The sequence below is a fragment of the Triturus cristatus genome, chromosome 5_2, assembly GCF_964204655.1.
Source record: "Triturus cristatus chromosome 5_2, aTriCri1.1, whole genome shotgun sequence".
In the NCBI taxonomy this organism is placed as follows: domain Eukaryota; kingdom Metazoa; phylum Chordata; class Amphibia; order Caudata; family Salamandridae; genus Triturus; species Triturus cristatus.
The window spans coordinates 183,778,381-183,799,748 of NC_140588.1; the positions used below are offsets into that span (position 1 = coordinate 183,778,381).

Here is a 21,368-nt window from a genome sequence, read left to right on the forward strand (position 1 = left end):
CAGTGACATTCTAGTCATCACATAAATATTTACAATAAAAATCGGCTTTTTATAGCCACACCATGAAATGTGATAACAAGCCATGATTAGGAGTACTAAATCACATCGAAAGAAGCACTGTTGATCCAACTGGCATATAACAATAACACAGTCGATGTTTTGACCCCCAAGAGACTTGGTAGGTTATTATGATCCTTACGTCGGGGTCTTCCTCAGGATAGATAATAGGGCACCTGGGAAATTAACAAAAAATGTCCTGAGTATCTAATGTACTGGCCGTTGTAATTCACGAACAGGGAGAAATAAATTAAAAAACAAAAATTACCATAGCCACCCTAAACTGGGCGGTATTTGCGTTGTGGTTGGGCCCATAGGGGTCATCCTGGACTCATGTTTGGGTTTTTCTTGTCTTGATAAATTCCTTCAATTTGGTTAATCTTTCTTTCATTCCTGCATAAAACTTTTTAAATTGCTCTTGATCTTGTTCATTGTCAATAGAAGTTTGTAATTCTTCAATTTGCTCCAGTACTTGTTTCCTGTCAATGTCTGCATATTTTATGAAAATGCCCAACATTCTCCTGAAGGATTCGTTGTTGTTGCTAGCCCATTTGCGTAACATGTCAGAGTTAGGATCTTTGTAACTTGGAGCAACTAGTATTCTTAAGCCTCACATGATATGACCTACCACTTTGACATTTCAACACGTTTTAACTTTTCCATCTTTTTTAAGTTAAAGGAAAGAGCTCCTCCCTCACTGTGGGCATTGATGTGATCAGACGCTTCCTGTAGTATACTCATCACTAAAAACTTTGAGAGCAGTCTCCTCTTGTTCTCACACCTCTGTAGCTGACATTGAATATCTATGATTACTGCCAAATTGTTGTATGTCCAACATCTGCCACTTTTCACAAAGTAAAAAACACTCAAGACTTCCATAGTATTGCAGTGGCTCACCCGACTCCTGCAATATCCACACGTAGTCTTACCTGGATAGCTAGACGGTTGCCAGGGGTCCTCGGACTCTCTGGTTACCGCCGCTAACTCCCAGAGCTAGCGTGACTCCTTCCTCCTGTTCCGTATTGCAGGGGCTCTGCAGCTCAGATACTCCTTCTCCTTGTTTGCTGGCTGCTGCCGTCCACTAGATCGTTGGGGGCCAATACCTTTCCTGTTGCCTCCAGGAAGTCCCACACACATGGTTTGCTGAGAGGCTGTCGGAGGTCACGCCCCCTTTCTCCACCACTCTGCAAAGGCACCTCCTGGTGCACTGCTAGTGGGGACATGAAGTCCCCTTAGCTATTGAGGGTCCTTGGTTGCTAACTACTTCCAATAAGTCCCACACAGTGGGTTTGCTGAGAGGTTTTTGGTCACCTTACCCCATTTCTACTCTGCAAATGCGCTTCATGGTGCACTACTAGTTGGGGATGAAGTCCACTTGGATTTTGAAGGTCCTTGCGGGCCAACTACTCCTCCTGTTACCTCCCGGGTTTTGGACGAGGGCCCTGGGGGTCTCCTATGTTGCCCCCCTACATATCCCAGCACCATGTGTTAATCACCGCATGGTGCCTGCCATGTAGTGCAGCGATATATAACATGTCATTTTTTTCCTACTGTGGAAGGAGCTGCAGACTGCAGCTCCCGCCGCAATACAATGAATAGGCATTGCGACCGCCGTGGTGGCAGTCGCATTTAATTTGGCATGTGGGGCCACCACCTTGTAGGAACAGAAGTCTGTCCGCCATCCTAATGAGCAACTAAGCCTCCTGCCCCAAAAACAATAATGTAAAAAATATATAAGGGGTAGGATGGGAAGGATGGGAAGACCCTGATCCCCTAGAACTGGTGGAGATAGAGCCAGGAAGCACCACCATAGGGCCAAAAACATATATATTTTTTAAAATGTCAGCATACCCCAATTCCCCTTTTTAAATAAAAGGCCCAGGGTGGGACAGGGACGGGGGAGTTGTCTCACCTCCCGAGCCATTACAAGGCCCGGGAACCCCAATCTCCTGGGCCAATTTCATGTTTATGTCGAGGGGGACATGCAAACCCACTCTCTGAGCCTTTTGAAGACCCTTGGGGACAAAGTCATGTTTAAAGAGAAGGGGCATGTGGCTCCCATCCCTGAAATATTTGAAGCGCTGAAGACCCCACCTACCAGAGCTGATATTATATTTGAAGAAGGGCATTGGGGCACTCTCCCTGAGCCAGATAATTGCCCCTGGGACTGCATCCCCTGGAGCCCAATAAGGAACAGTGTCCCGGGGACTCCATCCCCAGAACACTGTCTTGTTCCCTTCCTGGAAGAGTGTTTGCATAGAATACAAATCCAATACCCTGCCCGCTTGGTCCCCTCAGGGAACATAGCTTTGCTTTTGCCAGGCAGATGAAGAAACAAGAGTTGCTCTCGCCAGGCAGGAGCAAAGCAAAGGAGTCAGCACTCGGGATGGCTAGTGGCTAGGGAGACATAGTTACTTCAGAAGCCTTGGGGTTCCACATATGGCCCCCAATATTTAAAGTAGATGTGGGTGCCACGGATGGCACTGGGGCTCCCACACAGGAATAACCATAACAGGCTCCCACCGGAACACAGAATGGGTGCTAGCAGAGACTGCAGGGGTCTTGGGATGTGCGCAGCATGGGGTTGGCCAACCCATTGGCAAAAGCCCCTCCCCAAGCCACTTTGGTCTCTGAAAACCTCCTCCCCACCCTGGGGCCTTTATTTATGGGGAAGTGAGGCAGATAGCCCCCCTCCCTAGCCTCTTTGAGCCCTAGGGGCCCCAGTGGCCTTTGTTTTTTAATAGAATGTGGTACATTGCCCCCATTCTGGGCCACTTTGGGACCCAAGGACCTCATCTCCTTTGGCCTTTTTCTTTAAATGAAGGGGAAGGAGCACATGTTCCCTCTCCAGGGGCCATCCATGGGTCCTTTCTATTTTAATCAAGGTGGAGGGGCCCACGTCTCCCTGCCTCATGTAAATAGTGGCTCCGGGAATCCCATTCCCAGGGTCCAAAACATGTTTGTAAAGAGAAGGGGATGTGCAGCCCCCCTCCCCAAGTCACAAGGGACCATTAAGGGGAGTGAGGTGGGAGGCCCCCTCCTAGAGTCAATACTGGCCATGTGGACCACATCCGTAGGAACCTTATAACTTTTCAGCCTTTGGAAATCTCTCAGCATTATGGTGTCTTTGCCGACTCAACCAGGATACAGTGTTTATATAAACAGTAATTTCTTCATGCACTCATAGTCACAGGGGCATTTTTTAAAGTCATGCCTTGGTTGTTTCATTCCACTATGTCTCCCAAAAACAACTAAATCTCTACACAACTACAAATCTACCCATCTACATGCAAAACATTGCTTCTGCTAAGTAGCTGTTTCCTTTTTAGAATATCCATCACTTACCACTGTGTAGTCCAGCAATACTGCTACAGTTTAGTCCTCGAGTATGACCACAAATTGTGGAAGAGGGAAAATACTGGATTTACAACTAGACTGCATTTGGAGGCAAAGGTCTCTTTTAATCAGTGATCAGAATGCATAAAGTAGAGTTATGAAATCTGCTGCACTTACCAGCTCTGTACTAAATATGGTAAATACAACAATGTCACTATGCAAAACACACAATGTAGGTATGAACAGATGACAAACAACCATTTTGATGAGCTATTATGCACAAATGTTGTGAAAATTCAAAGATATCCGTAGAAAACCACAACAATTTGTTAGATGAAAATCTTAAGAGTGTGCGGTGCACTTTTTGTAATGTGTGACAAGCTTGGTGTCATTAAACGAAGGGTGCTCAAATACCTGTGGAACACTCTTTTGGATGACAGGAGAAAGTACTGTGAAAATCTGGCACAGTGAATAGCCATAGACCAGGGGTGAAAGAATGCATGGATAAACGAACCACAACGAAAATATATTCATTGTGAAAACGTTTACAGAACATCACTAGTGCATGCAGAACCCCAGTGGGAGCATCTGTGTGTGATGTCACTCCCCAGCTCAGTGGCCTACACATCCATTGTAGGGTAGGTTTGACTGGAGAGGAATCCTCAAAGTGACACGGTGTTTTCAGCTATTGCAGCTCCACTTCCCTAATCACACTTGTTGCTCTTCTAGTGCCAGTGTCTCTAGTCCAACCTACCCTTTACTAGAAGCGCACACAATCCTACCTTTAGAAAGGTTTGGGATCTCACACAGAGGTAGAGAGTACAATATCCCACCACAAGCCACACACTCACCCAATAAAGAGACAAATCTGAAATTCATTTGTAACAGTTTGCTTCACCTGCCTCTTGCAACCTCACTGAGCCACACTAAGCCATATGCCCCACTAGCTCCTGTTAACCCCCCGTATCTAGTATGCCAAATGCTATAAGCCAGATTCACAAGTCCTTCTAAAGATTAGCACACACCAGCAATCAGCAGAGAAGAGTCCCACTAGCCTTTGCTGCATTACATGGCCGGAGCAAGGTATAAGGCACCCCAATGCTGAAGTCTAGTGCAAGTGCCCCACATTAACTCCCACTAGTTAGGACCAGAGACTGTTAAAGCAAAGCACAACATCCAATCAAGCCCTGGCTACAACAAAACATGATGCATTTCATGATCTTTACTGCGAGTCTCTCAGCATACAGAATTGACCTTTGCTTGCCTCACAGTGAGCTACAGTGCCTCGTGTATTCCCCTTCATGCATGAGGAGCCATACAGCTTTCTGACACTCTGCAAAAACAACTGATTGATCATGGACACATGTGAACACAAATAGCAGCAGACACCAAGAATGCGAGACAGCAGACACTTCGATTCAGACCAGAGCTCCCCTGAAATACGTGCATCGGGGAAGAGACACCCCGATAACAAACTGATAGCAAATTATAAAAACAAAAAGAAAAGCTGTAGAGACTTAAAAAGTTGAAGGAATGAAAGCCAGCTCAGGGTGACAGAGTCCTAGTGTAAAAATAAATGTAATTTTTGCTGAGTAGGAGGTGGCGTAGGGGAAGCCTCGTGCCATGCCACTGCCTACTGGTGCACTTTGCCAGGGGCGTAGTTCCGTTTGATGGTCTTGTCCTGCAGGAACAGATTAAGCAGCGTTCGTTCTGTGTCAGTGGGTGCCCTGTGATTTTGTTAATAAACTGTTCTAGACTACGGCACACCACAACTGGCAATATTTTCTACACAAAGGTAAATCACTCACCGCCTATGCACCAGCATTACCCCTTGCGCCACGGAGACATAGATCTGAACACGCAATATGGGACGCGGTGGGCCTCAACACATGGAGCGACATATTTGTAAATTAAAGAATATACACATTAGAAGAGCTGATGGATGATTATGGGGTACCAGCAGGCACATTTCTACTATATGCCTCACTGACTAAACAAAGGCAGAAAAACTGGGGACAGGTACAGGAGGAACCAATTACCTCTAATTTGCTTCAAACACTCTTAACTCATGGTGCAGCATGCAATGCTATCACCATGTTACACCATGTTATAAACTTCACTAAGGCAAGATCGGACTTCTCCACTAATGACATTACAAACTTACTGGGACACAGCATTGGGAGTCACGTTGACTGATAACCAGTGGGAGCAATGTATAGGGATTCCGAAAATCGTCTCACTCAATGCAAGATAAAAATATACACAATTTTACTACCTACACCACACATATTTGAATCTGCAGAGAATAGCACAAATGTTCCCAGGTGCGGCGGATACTTGCCCAAGATGTGGCACCCAAGAAGCCTCTTTCACACATATGGTATGGTCATGCGCACATATAAATGCATACTGGGCAGACATAGAATCCATTTTAACAGAAGCTACCAACACGACGTTACAAGCGAATGGGTTACATTTCATATTAGGGATTACTAAATGTGCACCAAATGCAAAGCTTTGAATACATTTATAGATTTAGCGTTGGTGGTAGCCAAGCGCAGACTGGCCATGAGCTGGAAGGTGTGCCAGTCCCTCCCGATCTTCCTATTACTTAAGGACCTGCGCACAGCCCTAATAGCCGAAGAGGAGAGAATCAAAGACGTAACTCTGGAACGCACAGATGTTAAAAATGTACCAGACAGGATAGCACATCTTATTGCCATAGAGACCAAATTGATATGAAATCCCATCATCCTATCCTGATAGCAGACTAGACCACCATAAACAAATGAGTGGGAATAAATTCACAGTCAGCAAGCACTAGGTAGAGATACGATAGCCCCAAACGAATATGTCAGATCAAACGACAGGAACCACCAAAAATAGTCGCCACCATACCCTACATCAATTCACTGCATTACTACATTGATTACCAGGAATACACCCCAATACACTACACTAACTTAACTTAACAACACAAATAGATGTTTGGATGTTAACTGTATCACAAAGCAAAGCGTCCAATGATAAAAAGAGAGACAACAACCTTGAATAGTGCTATTAAAATGTTTAATTATGTTTTTACGTTCTAATTGTTTTTTTTGGTTGTACCAGCGTTGCAAATTCTGCAACATGTAAAACACATGCTATACAAAAGACCGGGTATCACTTTAAACTGTTGACATTGTTATAGGCCTACATTAAGAATTGCCATATAATACGAAATGTTCCTTTTTCCCCAATACTGTAAGAAAAACAGTGGTAATAAGGATGCTGTAGAAACACATTATATTACAAAGTTAACAATGTAAAAAATTATATGCAGATATGTACCCCTAATTTATAGATAGTACAAAACCAATAAAGATGTATTTTTTTTAACTGTTCTAGTCCTTGTCTTCTCTCTTTAATAAAGGCCTCCTCAAAAATGCCCTCATCGCCTCGGAATGGAAGTTGCCTCTTCAATGCTTTTCCAGTCGGCGGCGGTACTACAATCTTGCTGTCTCTTTCCAGTTCATTCTTTAACCATTCAAAGTCGCTGTAAAGTCTACGCACAAAGGAATCTTTCATTTCGAAGATGGGCAAATTAGTCTGCATGCGCAGCTCGTAGCTGGTGTAACGGGTCCTGCCTACTCCCACTGTCTGCGGGCTGAGAAGTTCAATCTCCATGAAATTGCTGGGTGGCACATAGGCATCCGTCAGGTCCTGGGGCTTGTAGTTGAGGCGCCTGGTGCCAGCCACCATCGCCTCCGCCATGTCTAGCGCTGTGAACCCAGGCACCGGGGCAGCATCGCAGCGGTGCTATGGGGACTATTAGGGGGGCTAAAATGTTTTATGCTTTATAATGTATTCTGAATAACATCAAAATCTGTTAATCTTGTTTTTCAATAATTTCAAAAATTGCATAATGAATGAATGAATGAAGAAACATTTATTGAGCACGTAGCTTCCCAAGGGCATCCCAGCACTATTGGCAGTTATGCACAGACAATACCAAAACCAGCAAGCAAGATTAAGGGAAAGCCAAGTTTTGAGTACGAAAGGCCAAATGATTAGACTCCAGATGCATGTGGGGGGGGGGAGGGAGTTCCACATTGTGGCAGCATTATAGGAGAACAGAGGGCCACCACTTCTCGCCTTTTTTATTCTGTGAACTAATGCGAGGAGGAGATTATCCGAGCGCAAGCACTTGTTCGGACGATAGAGTGAGACGATGGACCGATGAATATGTGGACCCTTCCCTGCTAATGACTTGTGAACAATACAGAGAGACTTACATTTAACTCTCTCCTGTATAGGAAGCCAGTGAAGGGTATTAAGTGCTGGTTTAGCATATTGGCGGCTAGGAATCCGTAGAAGCATATGACCTGCACAGTTTTGCACAGTCTGTAACTTTGCGATAGTGGCAAGAGGAGCTCCTAGAAGGAGAGCATTCCCATAATCCAGGAGAGAAAGAATTAGAGCCTGGACCATGAGTCTCCTTGCAAGAAAAGGTAGTAGAGGAAGAACTAATAAAAGAGAATAAAAACAACGTAGTTGCGAACAACTAAAATAAATATTTTTTTTGTGAATAAAAATGTTAACAATAAAAACTGACATACGTCTCCTTTATGTTTTTTAAATTTACATATACAATCCAAGAAAATGCTATATAATAAACCATGGAAAATTACTATTCCATCTCCAGATGAACTAAACTCAATGAAAGTTCTAGTTAATAAACCATAAAAAATTACTATTCCAACTCCAAAACCAACTAAACTCAGGGAAAGTGCTAGATAATAAACCATAAAACATTGATACTCCAACTCCAAAACCAACTAAACTCAGGGAAAGTGCTGAATAATAATCCATAAAAAAATACTATTCCAACTCCAAAACCAACTAAACTCAGGGAAAGTGCTGGATAATAAACCATGAAAAATTACTATTCCAACTCCAAAACCAACTAAACTCAGGGAAAGTGCTGGAGAATAAACCATGACAAATCACTATTCCAACTCCAAACCAATTAAACTTAGGGAAAGTGCTGAATAGTAAACCATTAAAAATTACTATTCCAACTCCAAACCAACTAAACTCAGGGAAAGTGCTGGATAAAAACCTAAAAAAAATACTATTCAAACTCTGAACCAAATAAACTAAGGGAAAGTGCTAAATAATGAAAAATATTTTCAACATACAGAATTTTAAAACTATAACAAAATATGAAATTTATAAAAAAATATACACATTTCTATTACATTTTAAAATGTTAAACAAACATTTCCAAAAAACCTAAACATTTTTAAAAAATGACATATTAACTACATATTATAAATTACAATACATCAAAAAACTTGAAAAAAATTTAGAGTTTTCTCTTCTTACAAAAATGTAATTTTTAATTCTAAATCTCCGTAGATTTTTTATAAAAATTTACATTTCCCAATTTTTTTTTAAATGTATTGATATTTTAAACATTTGTAAAACAAAAACAATAAAATATAATATACACATAAAAATAAACATATAACCTTACTCACATATTTGTATTTAAATACCTTTTAAAACATTTTAAATATATGTAATAATTTGTATATTATTTACATGTAAATATTTACACCTCAAAAAAAACTTTCCCAAAAGATTTTTCATTTAATATTTTACGTTTTTTATTTAAGATTTGTTTTTATTTTTCACTAATATATATTTTTTAAATTTACAAAATGTATTTAAACAAACATTTTTAGATTACCCCCACCCATATCCCCTATAAACCCAACATCCCACTCCTAAAATTCTACATGCCATAAAAAAATAATGAATACTTTAAACAAATATTTTTAAATTACTCCCTACCCTTATCCGCTATAAACCAAACATCCCACTCCTAAAAATAAGTGAAAATACAATAAAAAATACATTTTAATATTAAAAAAATTAATTTATACAGATACAATAAGTACCACTAAAATATTAAAAACAGAATTAAAACATTAAACAAAAACAAAAAAATACAATAGTCAATATTATTTACTATATTTTTTACATTGATATTTTCAAAATCAATATTTTTAAAATACACAAAACCCGATATTTTTAAAAACAAAAAATGAACCTCAATATTTTACACCATCGATATTCTTGACTTGATATTCATGCAGCTAGATATTTTTCCATCAATCTTCTGTCTCTTCACCCTGAGATTGAATATGAGCCTTACTATGGCATTTTGGATGGATCGCAACTTAAGAGTGCTTCTCGATAGAACATTGTTGGACTGGGCCCATTCTTCAGGGTCACCCCAAAACTTTTTGCCTGCAGCCTATCCCTGGGCCACCTGACTGAGTGTAGCTGATAGTTGGGCTCTGTGTAGTCCTTCTGAACAGCCCCACACACTAGAGAGCTTAGATGTGCCTGGATGGGCCATCACTGGCAGGATGGGAGGACAGAGCTGGGAACAGCCCTACTTAAACTTGAATGGGCTGTGTCCTGCCTCCACACAAAGGACGGCATACCCCCTCTAGTTAGTCTGAAGCCAAGGCAGGGGAGGCAGGACACTTGTGCACTTCAAAAGGAAATCTCTAGAAGCTTCTCCCATTTCAAAGAAGGCACTTGGTATAAATATTGGACCTCAGACATCAACTCTTCAGTACACTTCTGGACCTGTGGAGACTTTGCCAGGAAGAAGTCCTTCTGTGCTGCTGAAAGGACTGTCAATATGCTTGACTGCTGCTCTGCAGGCCTACTGCCTTGCTGGACTACTGCCTTGCTGGATTGCTTCCCTGCTGCCCTCCTGCCCACCTGCCCTCCTGCCCTCCTGCCCTCCTGCCCTCCTGCCCTCCTGCCTCAGTTAGAGGAATCTGGAATTGTGCCTTAACCCATGACTCCAAGAGTGACTCTAAGGGCTAGTCTGCTGGCCTCCTGTTCAGAGTCACAGGTACAGGACAGGCTCCCAATCATCTGAACCAACACCCAGACACAGCTGGAGTAAGCCCCTGACCCTAAAGTGGTGCCCCTCAGGTCATTGACCCTTTGTGTGGCCTCAGCGGAGCTCAGTTGACATTTTTGGACTCCTCATGACTGCTAACAGGTCTTTTGGTGCCAAAACCTTGTTGCTCGTATAGCCAGACAACACGGATTTCATCAACCCTACCCTTTGTGCTACAGTATAGACCGATCGTGAAGAGTGCCACCAAGATGCTACATCCCAACCATCTGCACCAAAAACAGGATCTTCGTTGTACAGCAATGCCCCTCTGTGACGCCCGACCTGCACTTCACGCTATAATGATTACAGTCCACTACACTTCTTTCTTTCTGGCGCCCCCTCCACCATGAACAGGTAACTTTTCAGCTGGACTAACCTGGTCCTTATTCTGACTCATGCTCCATTGTGGTTAGCCTAACTTGTGACTTTCTCAAGGTCTCGCATGACCAGACGACGTGAGTAGCGCTTTGGGCTTTTTGGCGCTATTTTCACTTAGATCTTTAAAGATGCATATCTCTGGTTTTACTGATTGGAATTCTGTTGTTTTGGTCTTGATTTATCTATGACATTTTCCTCTATTTCTCTAAATTGGTGTGTGATTCTTCTTATGTCCTGTTTTCACTTTATTACTGTTTAAACTGCCACATACATACTTTACATAGAGCCTCTACGTTTAGCCTGGCCGCTCTGTGCCAAGCTACCAGAGAACTCAGCAAAGGCTAATTTGGAGATGCTGCTTGAGTAGGATTTCACTCCACTCTATCGGTAACCAAATGTTTAACAGAAATCAAGTAGATTGAGTTGCAGAAATGCATAAGGGACTGGATAATTGCATTGGCTGACGTAATTCTTTGAGGAAAAGACAGAAACAGGAAGATACTTTTCAGGATATGTAGGTTGAAAAGCTATTTTTGGTTACTGATGCCATTTGAGAGGTGAAGCTCAAATGTGCATTAAAGAAGAATCTTAGGTTTATGACAAGATGGACTGGGATGAGCTTCACATTGGGTTCCATAGGTAGCGTATTCCACTACAATACCTAACTTCAAATTGTATAATTTAAAAAATGCCTTTCCATCCAGCCCTTCCCAATATCTAGGGTGCCAGTTAGCCCCAAATATGAGTCAGTTTGATTTACTCAAAGATTGACATCAGTTTGTGTATCATCTGCATATATGCAGATGGTGTGCCAAAGGCAAGCCCGTCATCTCCCGCTTGCACCTGCACCGCGCTCAGCACCAGGAACCTTGGCTCTCCCACCTCATGTTGCTACACCACCACTGAGCTTTGAGCCCTGAACCGTGGAAGAAGCAGGAACATCTGCTGACACACCTTGCCACGATCCATGGTAGGACCTTTCACCTGCTGGTACTGCTGCTTCACCTGCAACACCAGAGCAACCTCTCACATAGCAACCCCTGCCATGCCAACCACAACCACCCCAGAACATCTTCACTGCCTCCTGCTCAATGCACAATGTCCCGTAAACACACCATTAAAATTTGGGACACCATCACCACCCGCACCCTGACGTTGTCTTCCTTACCGAGACCTAGCTCATCCCCACCTCTGGGCCCAACATTTCCTCAGCATCACCCAATGGCTATAGCATAACACACTGAGACCGCATCAACAAAAATAGAGGTGAAATCACAGTCATCCACAAGGAAACCATCAACTGCACTACCACAACAGATGACACCAAACAGATTACTGAACATATTAACTTCCATTTCCACACCAATAGTAACAACCACCATCATATGCACCCTCACCTACAGACCACCTGGCCACAGCTTCTGCAATGCCATTACTGATTTTATTGCCACGCTCGCCATCAACTCCAAGCACTACATCTTCCTCGGAGACCTCAACTTCCACCTTTATGACCAGCATGACATCAACACTGACAACCTCTTTGGAAGCAACACCTTGGCCTCACTCAACTAGTCACCAACCCCACGCACATCTGGGACACACACTCAACCTAATCTTCATGACAAGTGACAGAGTCGAATACATGCACATCACTGAACCCACCTGGGCAGACCACACCATTGTCCACTTCCCTATCAGTGGCTTTCCCCGGCACCATCGCCAGACACACCCAGCATGTCTCACCGAAGCTGGAGCAAACTGTCAGAGAGCCAATGGACTGATGCCCTCAACTCCTTCCACCTGAACAACTCCACCAACCTAGAACAGGATGTCAAGAATTTCTGTGCCTAGATCACCAAAGGAGTTGACAGAGTCACCCCCAGCAAGCCCATAAAACATAAGGGACCCTCCAAACAGGTCAGCTGGTACATCAAGGAACTCGAAACAAGATGGCATATCACCAAGGACTTTGCTGACTGAGCCTCCTTCAAAAGTTCTCTCAACCAATACCACCAACTCCTGGAGAGGACTAAAAGGAATGCTCTTGCTGCCTGCATTGAAGCCCGCTCCAACAGTAGCAAAGAGCTTTTCAGTATTGTCTTGGAGTTTTCCAACCCCTCAGCTTCCAAAAACATCATTGCCCCCTCCCAGGAACCCTGAAGCACCCAGGCGACATTCTTCAGCAACAAGAACACCAACATCTACAAAAACGTTGAGACCTACCCCACTTCCACTGACATCCTCAGCCTTTTTGCTCCTACAGATGCATGCCTCGACCACCTGCTAACGACCTGGGACCAGCCCACCACTTAAAACCCCCTAGCCATCATGAACTCCATCCACTCAGGTGCACCTACGGACGCCTGACTCCACCACATTTTTTAACCTGAGAAACAAATCAATCAGCAACAAACTCACTAACATCCTCAATGCATCCATCGCCATTGCTACCTTCCCTGGTGAATGGAAACATGCTGAAGTGAAACCCCTTCTCAAGAAAAAGTCTGCCAACTCCAGCAAACTCAAGAATTTCCAAACAATATCTCTGCTCCCCTTTCTCACCAACATCCTTGAGAAAGTCATCAACCGCCAACTTCTCCAACACCTGGAAAACAGCAACCTCCTGGGCTTCTCCCTGTCTGGATTCTATGCCAACTACAGCACCAAATCTGCCTTCATTGCTGCAACCAGCAACATCAGAGCCATCCTTGATGAAGGAGAAATGGTGGCCCTGATCTTACTCGACCTCTCAACAGGGATGGACACTGTATACCCCACACATTTTATTAAGAGGTTGCACCACATCAGAATTCAAGAAGACGCCCTCAAAAGGATCATCTCCTTTCTCACTGGACGAACTCAGGGAATCTGCTTTTTCCCATCCCCTCCGTACACAAATACAACATCTGCGGCTACCCTCAGGGCTCTCCCCTCAGCGCAACCCTGTTCAACACCTACATGACCCACTGGCCAATATTGTTAGAACACAGGGATTTCCTATGCTGATGACACCCAGCTCATCCTCTTGCTATCACAAGAGCCCACCACTAAAAGGGAAACTATGAGGGCTGCATTGCTGAGTAATGTATGTAGAACCACGTTATGTGGTGTAGGTGCAGGTTAAAAAAAAGAGGGGACAGGGAGGACCTCTGAGGAACCCCTCACTTGAGTATCTTTAGTTCAGATGTATATTGTCCCAGTTGACTCCCTTGGACCTAGTTGGTAAGAAAAGATAGAAGCTATTTTACTGCTGGACAGCAATTCAATAAGGAGGCTGAAAGGCTTACTCCAAATAATGCAAGCTATGTCTGGGTCACTGCCAGTTCCCACCACCTGACTATTAAAAGTGTATTGGAATATGCCACATAGCACAAAATTAGTAGCACCAGGATTTCTCCTATATGGGCACAGAAATTTTACATAGAGAATGAATTATAATGGGAAAGATGAACAAAGGAGATCCTGCAAGAACACCACCACCTTTTTGGCCAGAAGGTGATTAGGTTACAGTGACCAACTGGGTTATTGATTTCTTTCCGCGGACTGCCAGCCCTTGTAAATTCAACTGCCCTTTGGTCAAAGGCTATCTACAGTACTGAGGACAGTTGACACTGTAGTCAAAGCAACCAGTAATGTCCACTTTATGACACAGAACAATCCCTCCTTTTGAGCAAAGACCACTCTATAATGAGGAAAAATTTGATCTCTCAGAAAGTCACTCAGCGGGCAGACCGAAGTCAGTTGTGGAGAAGTGTGCAAGGTACTGGAGCAAAACAGTTTGCCTGACAGATTAATCAGCGCTGCTAATCGGTGAAGAACAGGAAGATAGGTTGGTGCCAAGCAGGCACGTAACGCCCATTGAGCTCAAAGGACTTCAGCCCCCCCCGTTGTGTGTGGCAGCCAGGGCTCAGTCAGCTTCCAGGGCACATACACAGCCGCACCCGAGTACTTCACAGGTCTTTAAAAGACCATTTGCTTGTTAATGAGGCTTTGTTGTTTTTTCACCCCTTCTTAAAGTTCCTGAATCTCCACTCTGAATATTGGTGGAAGAGTCAGCCCGCCCCCCGACCCCCCCCCCCCCCCCGAAATCTTTCTTAGCCCCCCTAGAGATTTGGCTCTAGTTTCGCCTCTGGTGCCAAGGCAGAAAATACCACAAACAGGAGAGCCAAAAAACAGCAAGACCAACCAGAAAGAGGTGTACCCACCTCTAAATGATATCTGACAATAGTGAGGGCATTTCCACATTGACTGGAACATCATTTAAAATATACTGTCAGAGTTCGTGTCAGTTGGGGATGAATGTATTGTAGACATAAATATTCATGTGTGCGCATGTGCTGAACAAGAAGAAAGCCCTGGGAGCCCCCAATTTAGGCACACTCCGGTTTTACAGGTCTCAGGTGTAGGGGTCCTGTTAATCTTTGCCCATCTAGGTGTCCCTGGAATACAACACGCAAAGAAGGGGAGGGAGGAGGAAGGAAGAAAGGGTGGAAAGTAGGGCGGAAGGGGGGGTAAAAGGAGGAAGAAATGGAAGGAGAAATAAAGACATGGCGGAGACAAAGGGTGGAAGCTGATAGTGGGACTTAGGAAGGATGGAAGGGAGGGAAGGAGGGAGGGTGGGTGAGTTTGAGAAATGCTCTAATTAACTCTACTATATCTTCAGTTTGGTCACATTTTTCAGCTTGCATGACTTAGTACAGTACATGTATTTAATACAATATAGATATTTTTCCGCTGAGGATTACTGTGTTAATTCTATAAACTAGGACTACGCTTTTATGTTTACTGTATTAGAGTTTAAGACATTTGGGAATGATTTGAGCGTATGTCACCATCTCACTTACGAGTAAACTATTATTCCATCCAGTCCCCAGGTTATCATATGCATCTGCAATGAAAAGAGCGTTAACAAGTAGCTTCAGCCCTGGATCGCAATCCATTCGAGGAGATTGGAACCATCAGATGTACTTTGTGTCAAAGCTGTGTCTGCCAGGCTGAATCTAAAAATAAACACCTTTGCTCTCCATCATTACTGTTTCATTAACACCTCGGCCAAGTTATTTGGCCAGCAGGCTGCAGGGCTGTATGAAGTTAAATTATTCCAGGCCTAATGCAGGTTTCCATAATTTTGTTAGGATTGCCCCCTGCCAAGGTTCCTTCCTTGTACGTGTAACTCCCTCTACGCACAAGCACTCACGCACGCATGAACACGCACAGGCACGCGCCTGCGCAAGTCCACCTGCACGCGCATACAAAAACGCACACAAAAAAACACACTCACTACGCAGTACAGAATAAGAGGCCATTTGGAGCGCTTCCCTCGCAGGCTTCGCGGCAACGCGGTTTAGCCGTAGTTAGCTAGCGCTTAGTGTAATCTAATAAACGTCATTTTGCAATATTAAGCAAAAAACATCTGGTACCTAGAATCCCCTGATCATTTTTAACCAGATGCAATCTCTTCCTTGCTCAGCGTCTCTCTCTCTCTTATTTTCTCTTTCTGTTACAGACACGTGAAAAATCGCCTAATAAGGATCCTCGTGGTAAAATCAGACGGAAAATGAGGAGGAAGAGTTCGGCCGTCTCCGGCAGCTCATTTGCCGCGGCTCCTCCGAGTTTCACAATAATAATCAGTGCTGGCCCAGCGCCGCCGGATTATTTTGTATATTCATGAAGCTGCTCATCAGCCGTCAGGAGGATGCGCAGTAATCCTTGGATGAAATAAGGCCAATCAGTGGAATAATGAGGAAGGTAATGTCTCCCAAGAGGCCTGGAGTGGTTTTTCATCAAACTGGGCTGTAGCTCTCCAACTATTTGCTTTACAAAAGCCGCCTTTGATCCCTGGTGGGGTGGGGGGAGACGGGCATCTTATCGTATTGTCCAGTTTGACTGTGTAACAACATAAAATGGCGGATGTGGCTTGCAAGCATCGCTCACTTATTATCAACTGACATCTGATAGCTTTTCAGATTCTGAATATTTCCAGAGCGGGTCAAACGAGAAGCCATTTTGTTTTTGCAGCATTTCTGTTTTTCTCTAAAGGCGTGCCCACTGTCAAATTGCATTAATAATCTCTTATAGTCAAAGAAAAAAAAAATAAGGACATTTATTTATCAGAACACACTCTAAAAACGAAAAGGATCCAATACTATAGAAGATACCGTAACGACTATACCTACCAATGTAACAGTTTAATTTTATAAAGGAATTTAAGTGGGGGGAGGGGTCTTTAAAAGGGTCGTGGCACATGCCATTAGGGCATGTCTTAAACACTTAAACTACATTTCTGTGATTCCGATAGAGTGCCACCCAATCAGTGTTTTGATTCCCCTCAGACCTTTCTATTATTGCATTCAGATATATAGCGCAACAACTGACATACACCTAAAACCATCCAGGACTATTGGCTTTGTCGATGATTGTTAGCTGTTTAACATAAATGGCTAACAACTACGATTAAGGTTTTAAATAATTAATTTGAAAAAGTTTAAATTCTGAAATTGTGAGACTGTGAATGAAACATTACTGAGGCCTGTGGAAGGGACTACAGAATGTTTTATTTACTCCTGTAAGGTTCACTCCATGCTAGACATGTATGCTCTTTTTCTCTCCTCTTCTCCTCCATTGGCATATAACACACCTCAGGGCTTTAAGTGGGATGAAAAAACGAGGGGGGGAGGGGTCTCTCAAAGGGGCGTGGCCAATGTAATTTAGGGCAATGCTTAAAAACACGTAAACTAAAAATCTGTGCTTAGCCTAGTGTGCTGCCCAACTTGTAATTTTCTGTTTCTGTCATTGCATCAAGATATACAACACAGTAACATCATACCTACAAGAAGTCAGGACTATTGGCTTGGTCAATGGTTGTTAGTTGCATAAGATAAATACGCAGAAACAATGGCTTGTATATAATATTGAAAAAGCTTCCACTTAAAGCCCTGGAGACACCAGGACAATGTCGCTGCTCCTGGGTTTCAAAAAGAGAAGTGAAATCCAGAGAGAAAATGACTTTCTTTAAAGGATTTCCCTTTCCCTAAAACACTGACCTGGCATGACGTCATGCCGTAACTTCTCCACTAGTTTGAAGTGAGCAGTGTGAGCACGCGCACATGGTGTACCTGCTGTCACTGCCGTCTGGAACAAAACAGACCACCTGTTCCAGGGTCCAAAACAGAGCCCGATAGAGACCCGTTTGGAGGCCCCCTTTAAAAAACTGCCAGTGCTCAGCACCGGTGGGACCCGGCCCACTTAAAGCTCTGACACACCCCATCTTTCATCTTCAGTACTCTCTTCTCACTCTCTCCTGAATGCTCTTCCTTGTATCTCCTTCACTTCACCACCCTCCAAACACACAATTCACCCACTCATCTGAAAGCGCTGAATTTTCTTTTACTTTAGTTTTTTCAATATTTCGACAACTGTGTAACTCCTGCATACACATTTTTACAGAATGGGAATTGCAACTTAAATACATGACCATTGATCTCTTCGCTCTGCAGAAAGGCCAAGGATTGGATGGCATGTAGTCTGAACACCTTTTTGACCCTCTGACCGGCATTGTGAAAAACTCGTCCTGCCTCCAGGCTCATCTCCAGAGTGTCCAGTCATCCCCTGTATAAATGCATGGAGGCGATTCAGATGAAAGTCTGCACTATGCAAGTGTAATATGATAAACAAAAAAACCAGACTCCTAGGAAATGAAATATTAAGTAAAACGTGAAAGATAAACAGAAACCAAATTACTGATATGGATTACCTAAACGTTGTTTACATTTATTGATGAAAGATGGATCAGTGTCTTTTGTCATTATGGTTAAGGACATGAATACAGTGCCCAAAGGGGACCAGTTTCAATGTATATTCTTAATTACTACCAGGGTTGAGATCAGAGGGACGTGGACCACTTAAAGCCCTGATTTTTATATATAGTCACTAGATGCAGCATTTAAATCCTGTTAGATAAAGTCAAAGTGGCAAGCTAATGGGTTAATTTCGAAAATGTGTCCTGAATCTGATGAAAATAGCATCAGTGTGTAGCTATGGACTGTGCCACTTTCTGAGTAAGAAGTGGAGCATTAACAGCAGCTATTTAGAGATATTATGTGTTTTTGAAGCACTTTTTTAAAGAAGTGGGCTTGGTACATGCCCTCATCCTGTAGTCGAGCAAGAGTGGTATCAGAAAATTAAGAATGAGGCTTGGTCCTGTCTGACAAAACATCATTACTAGGGACCATAAAGTTTGGAGGACAGGATACTCTGTCAAAATGTGGCGGATATACTGTGCTCTGTATTTCACGTGGCAAAGGCAGTTCCACTGGAATTATGCTATTCTTCATCCACATCTGTTTCTGCATAATTATGGATTTACCGCACTTGCCGCATAATTCTTCATCTCCTTCATGATTTGCAGATTTTAACTGATCAAAAGTTACTAGAAATGTGGCAATGTGCAGTGGAAGTCCCTTTGCAAAGGTTAACTGGTGTTACGATCCTTCTCGTCTCTAAGGGAGTCTTCGACACTCGTGGGTTCTCCAGAGTTCCCAGAGGAAGTCAGGTCTTAAAAAACCCACCCACTAACCAGTATAAACAGCTCCTCCCCGTATGATGTGTTTTCTTTTGTTACATGTTGGTACATGACAAGTGTTTTACATGGTGTTCCGAATTTGATTACATGACAACTGGTTCTAGCGTATGTGTACTTAAGCGTTCAAACTGCCATGGCTGTTTCATTATATATGACAAGCGCATCTACCACGACGTCCATCATCCAGGCATTCTTCTTTGGCCCTTAGCGAGCTCCTTCGTGCACGTACATAAAAACACAGGGTATGCGGAGTTGAGTCCATATCGGCCCAGCCCTGCGGTTTACCAGGTAAGCGCTTCATTGTTGCGACTTGACAGAATGCAAAGCCCACGTTGATTATTGTGCCTGGTCGTTATGGACCCACAAGCTTTTTCCTTTCAGGATATTGCAGGTATCCTTGCCTCCATACATGCAGACAACCCTGACTTGCAGAAAGAGATGGCAGCCTTGAAGGCTAAGTTACACATCTCCAAAAATCCCGGGACGTTACCACCTACGGCACAACACATGAAATGGAATAGGACATGTTACAACGCAAACATTTACAATGCATGCCTTTACAACGCAGTTTTTACATCGCAACATCCATTCCAATGCATGATTTTACAACGCATGCCATCACAAAGCATTTTTAGAAACAACATTTACAACGCATACCATTACAACGCATACCATTACAACGCATAATACATTTAGGGCAACAGTAGGGTAAGTGTTGGATAGTGTAGGGGTAAAAATAAATTACTATTCCCACTCCAGTGAGTGCAACAGTAGGGTAAGTGTTGGATAGTGTAGGGGTAAAAATTACTATTCCCACTCCAGTGAGTGCAACCAACAGTAGGGTAAGTGTTGGATAGTGTAGAGGTAAAAATTACTATTCCCTATTACTTACGTTGAAATGGCATGCATTGTAGTGATATGCATTGTAATGGCATGCGTTGTAGTGACATGCGTTGTAATGGCTGCTTTGAAATGGCATGCGATGTAAAGGCAGTTGCATTGTAATGACTGCGTTGTAAATGTAGTGCGTTGTAATGACTGTGTTGTAATGGTTGTTTCCCCATGAAACGTGTTCAAGGCTCCTAGTTTTTAGAGAACACCTGGGGCCTCCGCAGCTGCAGCGATCGGTACACCTGCCATGCAGATACATATAGTTACACTGATGCCCATTCTCCTAGTACCTCCTGAGCACTTTTATGGGGATACTAATATACTCTTCATCTTTCTCAACTAATGTCCCCTTCACTTCACGGCTCGTCGGGGACCTTTTCTAGATGACGCTACTAAGATAGCTTTTATACTGTCCTACTTAGGAGGAGACACTGCCCTGTGGTCAATACCCCTAGTAGAGCGAGATGACACCCTGCTGGACAACTTGGGGCAGTTTAAAGAAGCTATGAAAAGACTGTTTGCGAAACACACTTTCGTTCAAGAATCAGACAATGAGCTATTGAATCTAGAGCAGGGCTATTCGAACCTGCTACATTATATATCCACCTTTAATAGTTGGTTGTAGAGGCTGAAAGGCCAGAAGACAAGAGGGTGTCACTCTTTTATACAGGACTCAAGGACGAACTCAAAGATCTCTTGTCTCAAATCTGGGAACGATTAGAAGATTGCGCTGACTTCATAGATTTGGTAGTCAAACTGAATTATCATCTCTTCGAAAGAAAAGGGGAAAAAGAAACAGAGGAAAATAAATGATTTCTCCAGTAAAACTGATACACCTGAACCCATGAAGCTCGGGACAACACGAGGCCCCCTTACAAAGCAGGAAAAAGAAAAAAGTAGAAATCTAAACCAATGTCACTATTGCGGGAAATTGGGCCACTTCATTAAAGAGTGCCCAGTGCATCCAACCAAGCCCAGAACAAACTACACAGGTGTGTCTGCCAGTTCTGTAGCAATTACTGAACAACCAAAAAGGAGTATGCTCAGTAGCCAATGAGGTCAATCTACCGGGTCAAACTTTAAGTCCGACCTCCAAAACTGCCTCTTGTTCGATCCCACACCATCTTAGAATTTCAATAACACTAACTTCAA

General features: G+C 43.3%; 1 pseudogene; it reads right to left on the minus strand.

Moving 5' to 3' along the window:
- Nucleotides 1-5,026: 5,026 nt before the first annotated feature.
- LOC146822765 (sorting nexin-12-like) lies at nucleotides 5,027-7,149 on the minus strand (annotated as a pseudogene).
- Between the last annotated feature and the right edge of the window lie 14,219 nt (nucleotides 7,150-21,368).